Genomic DNA, 10,076 nt, shown 5'->3' with positions numbered 1-10,076 from the left:
ATAGTATCCTAAAGAAATTGTGCAAATAAAGCTATTTTCCCCAAAGAGGCAGGAATGAAAGTTTTAAAAAGAAAAAATCTCAGTGAAAGAACAGAGCTGCTCCAAAGTGATGCCACTCCGAGAGGCCAATTCTTATTTTAATAGTTCAAACAGTAAGTTTTAACTACAGTAAGTTTTAACTACAGTAAGTTTTAACTAAGTTTGAATTAAATTAGAATTAATATGCACAGTGAAACTCATCCTAGCAAGGCCAGATATGCTAATATCTACAGAGTTTCTTATCTTCTATGTTTTGGCCCAACCAGTAAGGAACATAAATAGTGCCAATAAGAAGCATTCATGCAGATATTCCTCGCTAAGTCCACCGAAACAGCAGATGGACTGTATTTTCCATCAGTTTAATAGAAAATGTAAAGTATTCCCAGGAAACAAGTGATTTTCACCCAAGCTTCATTTTCGTTCCAATATTTTAGATATGATTTACACAAAAAAAATCATCAAACCATGAACAGGGAGCTTCACTGCTGTACAACAATCTTTCATTTTATCTTGTCAACATCCAAACTTTCCAATTAGTCAGACATCTGAGTCATTAAAGATGAAACACGACGCACATAAAGATTTTAGATTTTCACAAAATATCTCGGTACAGTTGCTTTTCTTGTAGAGCTGAAGTGTATAAAGAAAAAAATGTCGGCGTGCTCATAAACATGTTTTCATCTTCTCTCCCCATCAATAGTCGATAATGTAAGGACTGTATCTTCTGGTTTAGTGATTCTGAACACGCCCATCTTCTCTTATAAAAGCAGCAGCAGCCTGGCGGCATGATTTTAACACGCTTCATTAGCAGACTCTTTGATCTTGTCTTTTACAATCTTCTCCATAACGTTCCATCTACTTATGTACCCCAAGAGCAGGGTAAGAGGTGATGAAGAGGTCTGGCTTCGGTTATTATCCCAAAGAGTCTGTGCAGCCTGGACGGACTGAAGAGTCGCAGCCTTTTAGCACGAGCGGCGTAATGAAGGGATACGAAACCCTGCCAAGCATGTTTGGTTTGGGTTCTCGTTTAAATGTCTTAGTTTTGTCTTAATTCAAGAGCACAAACGCGCAAGTAAGTGTTGAGCAAGATATAGGAGCTTTTTAATTGGGAGTTAATAATTTAATGGAAAAGATGCTAGTTCCACAGGCAGATTATTTCACTTATTGGAAAAATGTCTTATTGTAAGTGAAATAATCTGCAGATGGACCTGGTGCTTTTTCATCAATATTAGGGAATTACTGACGTAAAAGAAGCTCAAACATCGTACTGAAAAGATGCTTGTAGTTAGTTAGTATTTTAAGAGAACAAAGATATTTGCACTTAAATGAGGCAAAAATATGTGGTGAGATTTTGAGGTTTTTCAGTGTAAACTTTAATATCCTTTGTTTTTCAAATAAAAAAAGCTAATTTCACATATTCATGTTAGCATGCATTTAATGACAGTAAACTAATTTTGTTTTTGTTTTTTTATTTCTGGATTTCTAATGCACCAGATTGTGACAATCTGGGGGCTCGTCTGGGATTTAAACCTTTAGCAAATTTACAGCCTCACTGCGATTGGACCCAGAAAAAGAATCCTACATAATTTTTAGCAATAATCTTTAGCTGCATTTTTATCTACTCAGTTGCACATATGAACACAAAATGTGCAAATGAAAACATTTTCATGAGCACAGCTTGCTGAACAAGAGGAACCTTTTCTGTGCGAATAGTCCGAGATGAAATTGATCTCTGAGTTTAGGAAAGGTGAAAAAAGTTGTAAAACAAAAGCAGGCTGTTTTATTACTTGAGCTGTAAATTAGCTTTAGATTTTCATAAATATGTCCTTGTTTGAAGGCCTGCTGTGCTGTGTGTGTTGCTGTCACAACCTTCAGGTTGGAGGTCGGGTATTTCCCAGTGAACGAAAAGCAGTTTGGTCCGTTTGTTACGCAGCACATGTCTGTACTACCAGCTGTTGTCTGAACATTCACCACCGTCCACGTTTGCCGTTTAACTACAAGGTGAAGAATTCGGTAATTTATGTCTGTTCTTAACTCGCATTTCCTCGACTGTAACTTACCGAGGTTTCGCTTTGACAAACTTACAAGGTGCCGTTAAACTGGACCAGCTTTACAGCAGAGGCTCGTTTAGTGTGAGACTTTGCTCATGCTGCAGGCACCCACTTCCTGAGAAACGCTCAACTGTCTGGTCGGGCTTGTTGAATAATAGTTGAGGGAAAATAATTCTGCTAAAGAGATTAGAGTTTGTGTAACGCAGCATGTTAGCAGTCGGCTACAGTTTTTGTTAGCTGTCTGCAAACAGGGATTTGATCCGAACGCTGCGGTCTAACCAGGAAGTCTGTACCTGCAATCTGAATGCAAGCTGGAAAACCAAACTATTAACTCATAGGTGACGAATGTTTGTAACAAACTGAGTATTTCCTGCTGCTATAAACATGTTTGCATGGTTCTGGGATTTATAGGTTCAGTATTTAAAGTCCCACTAATTGAATGTACTTCCAGGCAGGCTATAAAGTTTTTAGTCTTAATCTTGCAATTTTATAGTTTTTCCGTAATAAATGTTGGATGCATAATCGATTTACTTGTTTGAGAGTTATGATCCTATTTTAAAAAGTGTATATCTTAGGTGACGGCGTACAAATAGTGCTGCTAAAATCCAATTTTCCTTTTAGTTCATTCTCTCATTCTGTTTGGCTTTCCGTAATACTTTGTTGGCATTGCCATTTATTTCCAGTAACATAATTTCAACCAATACACTTTAATGTTCTTCTAGAGAAAAAGCATACAGGTGATTTATACCTAATATTTTAGTTGTTTTGTGTTCCTGTCCTTATGCGCCGCGTCACCGTCTGCTTTCCTCATCGAAAGGTTTACGATAAAATTTACACCCTATGACCATTTTTACACTGAAAACTACCAACTGTCTGTTTTTTGACGAGCTTTAGCGGAGTTAACGCGTGTATATGCTGTTTTGACCTCCATCCTGGCGGAGGGCGCCGCTTTCTGTGACATCACATCCCGAGGGTCAATAGATGTCCAGCCAGTTTGAAAATGTTTGTTTCTTTTTTCGTCTATTGTGCCAAAAGTCTCTTAATTTAAACATCATCAGTTGATATGTGCTGATAAAAAAACATTTTTGCGCCGTTGTAAAAAGAGCTGACCATTCAGCGGCTGCTCAAGCCCAACAGCTGTGTGAAGCCTTAAGTCTGGTTTATTACGGCGTACTGTAAAACTACCTGTACTCTGGTAAAACAGAGCGAAATGCCTCGGTTCCCCAGTATATAAATGCAATATATGGGCTGGCTGATATTTCCCTGCGGACACTTTGGTCAGCTTGACCTCTGTTAAAGCTTCCGCTTCTGTCACTGGCAGCCTGACTGAAATAAATTGGCTTTGGTCTCAGTGGAGGAGTTTGCTGTTGCTGCAAACCTGAGGCCTGATTGGGAGAGCTGCAGACTCAACTTGGGAAGGTCTTTGTGTGCATGTTTTTCTGACCTGAGAGAAAGGTCCGTCTATGAATTGCAATGACCTAACACAGTGTAATTGTGTGTGGAAATGTGTGGGCGTGTGACCGCGTGTATATATGCGTAACCTTAACCTCCATTAGAGGAGAACCCACAGTTGACCGTGACCTCTGTGTCCGCAGAACCATGTGACTGTGGCTGAACTGTCGGAGCTCTGTGTTGTAATGTAGAGGAGGCACCGGCGGAGGACCGCGGTCCGCCCACGCACCGATACGATGCATCATTCTGGGCGCAGAGGGGCTGATGAACCTTCAACCTACAACCTGATGATATGCAGCACATGACTAACGATGCATGATGGTCTGCTGATTGTGTGGTTTGACCTAATGGCGCAAAACTTTTCCAACAAGACAATCATCCTGACAGTTTCAAACCGGTTTTGGAAAGAATTAATAAAAATGAATCTGCCTGGCTGACCTTCCCAAACACTCATCCTGAATCCTGTTGAAAAACAAACGAAAGAGTTCAAACTTTAGACAATCTGCTAATAGTAAAGCTAGTTTTTAGCGCTTTTGCTAACTATGTTGCGTTCACCCCAAACGCGGTTTTAGCGTCCTGCATAAAACAGGACGTGCTAATTTACTTGGCTGTTTTGTACATTTTCATTTTAATATTGTTTTATGTCTTCGAGGTTTGTAGTTTTAGACCAGTGGTCCCCGAACTCCACATTTGTATATTGTATTTTCCGGTTTATATGTGGATTTTTCTTCAACCACCAGGGGGCTCTTTAGCAGGAAGAGTGTCCTGTAAACTGTGGGTGTTTTGTTTTGCATTGCTGCCATCTGTTGGACTTTTAGGGAACTGCTTGACTTTTATGTTATTTAATCAGTACGGTTGTTTGCTAGCGGTAGAGCAGATGAACACACGTGTTTGTTATGAACGCCGCATTCTTCGAAGCAATGCCTGTAAGTAGCAGCTTATACTTCAAAACGAGCCTTTATGTTAACATATGAGGAATTCATATGTTAAAGTTACTTTCCCTCAATGGAATATATGCTAGTCAGTCCCAGTGACAGTTTCACTAACGGTTTTTTCCCATGTGCTTTCTGGGTAAAAAACAATCGAGAAACGTCCCCCCCCCCACACTCCTGAACAGTCTCAACCTTCAAACACCCCCCACCCCCCAACAATTTCCGGCAGCGCAGGTGATAAACGTGTGACACTTTCTCTGTTACAAACTGACTCCGGCCCTCCCACCACCAGAGAAGGGAAAAGTTATGTGGCCCTCACAGGAAAAAGTTTGGGGACCCCTGTATTAGACTGTTATCTTAATATTCATGCTTTTATTTTTGAAGTCTTATTTTCTGTTTCCTGTTCTCTCTCTCTCTTAAAGAAACTTTTAAGTGGCAAGCATGTAATAAACAAATGAGGCACATTATTGCTTTTGTTATGAACAAGCAACCAGGGATGTTAATTAAACAAACACATTAAAAATTCACACTTATAAATCGTTTTAAGAGACTTTTTTGTTGTTTCTCTTCATATTCTCCTCCCTGCATTAGGATGAATGAAGTTTAGCTGGATGTGAACGTTAACTTTCCTAAATTAACTTATTTATAGGGTAAAATCACCTGCTGCTGTAAATGTATTAACTGCAAACTGCCTCAGCATTTTTGACTTATCTAAGAATATTCACTCCTGCTAGAAGTTATATTATATTTACTGCTGTCTAGATCCAGATTGTTGGAACTTTATGCTTATTTATGTTTTGGAAAACATTTTCCCTTTCGTAGATTCATAATTCTGTGATGGAGCTACAGATTTAAGGAGAAAAAAAGATTACATTGTGTTGAGTTCTAACAAAGTGACAGATGCTGTCACAGCCAGAAGTGACTTTTAAATACCAGCAGAAGCTGCAGAGCTCTGGCTCCAGACCCCCTCTGTCTCAGGCTGACACTTCATAAATATACCTTCGTCTTTATCAGTTTTCATCCAGGCTGTCATGTTGTTGGCGGTACCAAGAAGTAAAAATAAAAAGATGAAAAGGATGAAATCACGCACCGTCTACTGTCTGGATCCCAAACTAGTTTCAAAACCATTAAAAAATACAGTTCAGGTTTTTTCCATGAAGTTTAATGAAGCTGTTTGTCTCATTTAAAACTGTGTGTAGAGGCTGAATGATCATAAAAGAAGCTGAGGTTGAAGCAGCTTCTGCCAAGAAAAATACAACAACAAAAATAATCGCAGAAAAATTACTAATGAAATGGGGAAAAAAGATACTTGGATGTTTCTGGCAGCTGAAGTGATGATTCAACTAAAACAGAACAATACCCGACATGTTTAAGTATTTGGATTGGTGCCAAATTATACTTATACTTTACATCTTCAAGAATTAATCACTTTATCTTGTTTATGTGTCGTAGAAGTGATCCAGTTTTAATTTATATTATTGTGCCTGTTCATTTTGCACATTGTGTCGTCGTGAATTAACTTCACTTTCTCTGTCAAAAAGAACTTTTTCAACAAAAAGTGCTGAACCATATAACTGCTGTTTCTGCAACTTTTACCACATATTTTTTTTATTTATTTCCTTTTTTTTTTTTTACAAAATCACAGATTGGGGTCAATGTGACCTCCACTGAACTGCTGCCAGAATAAATGTGAAAGTGTTGACTCGTAAGCCTTTGATTTTAAAGATAAAAATAAAAACTAGAAAGTTTACATACAAGCCAAAATGAAACAGTTTCTAACAAGAGATGCTTGAAATCTATACATTTTCATGTTGCATTTTCAAGATGTTCAACGTTTTTTAATTTTTGACGCATTATTTAAAATCTGCCAAGTTATCAAAAAGGTTTCTCTTAAATTACCCAGACCAAACTTCTCTTGTCTTGGTTCAGTTGGGTTTTACTCTCTTTATTTTGTCTTAGGTTTATATTAATGACAGAGTTGTTGTGACTTTCTGCAGCAGTCTGCATGCGTTAGTGTTTTCCCATCATGTTTCTGTGGGGCTCGGATAGAAACTTTGTGTTGGCCATCCAAAAACATGGACTCTGTAACTAAAGGTATGTTTTATCCATTAATGATGGTTTTGGACCAAAGTTTTAACTTTCTGGTTTTTTTCTTTTTTTTTAGACGTTAATATTTCTGAAGCCCGATGTTCTTCCCTCATGTTTCCATCTGTTTTTATCTGTGAAAAGCACTTAGATAAACTTTACATGCTTATTATTATTCTTATTATTTTGTGAAGTGCACCAGTCCCTCCTGCAGCAACAGGACTTCTTCCCTTGATATAGTCATGATCAGTTTTCTTTCATAAGATCATATTATCCGTCTTAAAAATTTAAATTTCCTCAGACTCTACTTTATATTACGCTGTTTTGTTATAATGACTTATTTCTTCCAGTGTCGCCTTTCATCCCAGCCTCGTATAAAACTAGATTTGCTGTGATAATGACTCTCAGATCAGTTCTGGTCTCCCAAAACACAGAAGATATCTCTGCAGATGCCCCGAATCTTATCTCCGTTTGGACAGAAAACGGTTGTTTTTCTTTCTACAGAGTATGTCTGTGTTTATCTGTATCTGTACTCTTTTCATTTGCCCGGATTTAAACCCAGTGGGAAATTATTTGCTGTTTCTCCAGGGAGGAAATATTTTTAGCAGTACATTTGGAAGGCCAGGAAAAGTTTTGTGGTTTCGTTTTCTTTGCTCTGAGACGGCAGGGAGTCAGATTGAGTCAACCTCCCGTTTTTATAAGTCATGGATGGTGGTTTGTCATGAATGGCAAAGATGGAACTGAAACAACACATTTATTTCCTTTTTTAARAGTCTTCATATGTGAGAACGTCAAAGAAGTCCTTGGATTTTCTTCTACAGACATTTTTACATTTTTGACACAGTTCTTACCTCCAACACCTGTTTCAATAAACAGGTAAAGGGGGATTTTCTCCATTTTACAGACAACTATTAAACACTGGTTTTGTAAGGAAACATATTTCTTATTAGCCTATTGTTATGAAATTCTCATCAGATGTTTAACAACCCAAGTTATCCACAAATACAAACACATATTAGCTCACAATGCACAGTATATGGGATGAACAGGCAACAAGTATTGGCCACTTTAAGAAAACTAGGCAGAAACAAACAGGAAAACATCTTAAATCGGTCAATCCTGCTTTCTATTAGCTTCAAATGATCTCAGCTGTTATTTTGAAGTTAGACGTTTGCACAACATCTTCACAGTTTCAGAACAGGCTCTTCCTAAGATATTAATACTTTTATAGTGCACAATTATTTGTGCTATTTGGGAATAAATAAGTGTAACAAAGCCACAAGACGGTAAAAATCCTAGGAATTCGCAAAGTGTCTGAGTTTGACCTTCAGAAAAATGGAAGAACCCAGAATTAAAATCCCAACAAACATCAGCAGCTGAACACTAGAGAAATATATTTACCTCTGGAAAGCAGTGAATTTTCCAACTAGTCATTATGTGACAAGAAAAGTTTGACGTAAATCTCTCCAGGATGTGAATAGGAATAAAAGAAAGCTGTGAGTTGAGTAGAATCAGTGCAGGCTGAGAGGTTTCTGGTCCTTCCCTCTGTTATTCAGCGCTTTAAAGTCAGGATGCTGCGGTACCTTTCAACACAGACTGCAGGCTCTGAGCTTCAGACATCCTGAATGCCAACTGTAGACTTCAGTCGTGTGCCTGGAATGTAAATGAGGCGAAAGTGATTCACCTCATGCTTAACCCATCTTACAGCAGCCTGGCTGTGAGAAACAATAGAGAGAATCACTGAAAGCGGACTGTGTGTCTCTGGGTTTGTGTGTGCTAGTTGGCTAGTCTGACAGGGTTACAGTGTTTCTTTTTTCTGGCTCAAAGGATATTTTGCCTGGTTTAGCTTCTCCTGCATTGATGTTGTGTGTTTGCTGTATGACACATGGGAATGTTTGGGTTTGCTCACGTCTGCATCTTTATCAGAGCCATCATCGTGGGACAGATGGTGAAGCTCTGCAGTGCATCTGCCGACTCATCAGATGAAAGACGGTAATGACTAGACTGCAACTAAAAGATACCTGGGTCAAGCATGAGGCTTTCCTGAACGGTTTCATCCCTTTAGCATTATAAACTACCATATCAGTGATTGTTTTAGCAATAAAACTTGCCATAATGTTGGCTAATAAAAGCTGATGTGATATTTTAGACTTGTTATTTGAATAAAGTTTGGCTATCGTTTGATTCGCTTGTTTGGTCCAGACTTTATTCTTTTCATTTGTTGTGATTTGCTTTCACATTGTGCTTTTTGCACAGTGTACTATACCCTGTAAGCAAAGCCACATGGGTGGTGATCATTGCTCCTATTGGTCAGAATCGATTTCAGACCACAGACCCAGAAAAATATGGTTACGCTTTATTTAAAGGGATGTGAATAACATCACACTGTAATAACCTGAAGGAGTCTTCATGAACGTTTGTTATGAAGTGTGATTCAGCAAATAATTACATTTTTAATGCATAATCTCATTAAAAGTTGAGTGAAAGTGTAAACTTTGCATTATTCAGTAAATATTGACACTTTTAATGCAAAGTTGCATTAAAACTTGCATTGAAAATTTGTTAAAAGTGTCAACTTTGCATCAAAAGTGTCATTATTTACCAGATGACACTTCATGACAGCAGTCATAAACGTTCATAGAGATTCCTTCATGTTCATAAAAACACGATTCTTTCGTCTTATTTCAGTCTTACGCTCACACCTTCTAATAAAGTATTACCAGAAAGACCAGCATCGACGTCCTGCCTTCTGCATTTTAGCTGTGCACATTTGGTCCGGTTATTACGGCTGCAACACCAATGTGAAAGTCAAGATCACGTCGTTCAGCGCAGATTTCATGATGTGATGGTTTAATTTGTGAGAGTCGAAGTAGACGCATAGCGTCATAGCAACACTAAGGGGCTCATTGGTACCATGATGCCGAGTAACGGTGGCTTGTGAAGACCAAAAGAGGCATGGGAGAACAAACTCTGCTCCGTTTAGAGAGTCAGGTGTGAAAACGTCCCCCGTCTTCTTGGCCGTTAGCTAGCTAAACCGTCTATGCTAATACTGTTGCAGCTAACAGTAGCTCTGATCCTCCCATTAACATAGAGACTGAAATGAACATATAAGCTGTTTTTATTCATGTTATACTTTAATTGGCTTGTTTGCTATTTTTCTCTGTTTCACCTTGAAGTATCTGAAGACCCCTGCTGAGCGCTAGTCTAAAATCATCCTGTTTTTTAATTGTGATTTTTAACATTACTAATTTGCGATTAGTAACTGCTTGACATGCAAAATGTCAAGCAGTATATTTATGGGAAAGTCTGATTTATGAGTTGTAGCCAAAACTGACAGGTTCTCCAGGTTCTCCAACACTTAATATCCACATGAGAGGGAAAAAGCTMGTCCTCATCCCTGGCCTTCTCGGTGCTGCAGTAAATTTTTATCATGCAGAGCTTCCTTTTCCTGTGTTGTCAYTCCACTGAACCAACGCATAAAGCTTCAAAAGACTGATGCCTTCTCTGTTTTCCTCTG

The sequence above is a fragment of the Poecilia reticulata genome, linkage group LG2 (genome assembly GCF_000633615.1).
Source record: "Poecilia reticulata strain Guanapo linkage group LG2, Guppy_female_1.0+MT, whole genome shotgun sequence".
Taxonomy (NCBI): domain Eukaryota; kingdom Metazoa; phylum Chordata; class Actinopteri; order Cyprinodontiformes; family Poeciliidae; genus Poecilia; species Poecilia reticulata.
This window is presented reverse-complemented; position numbering follows the sequence as displayed.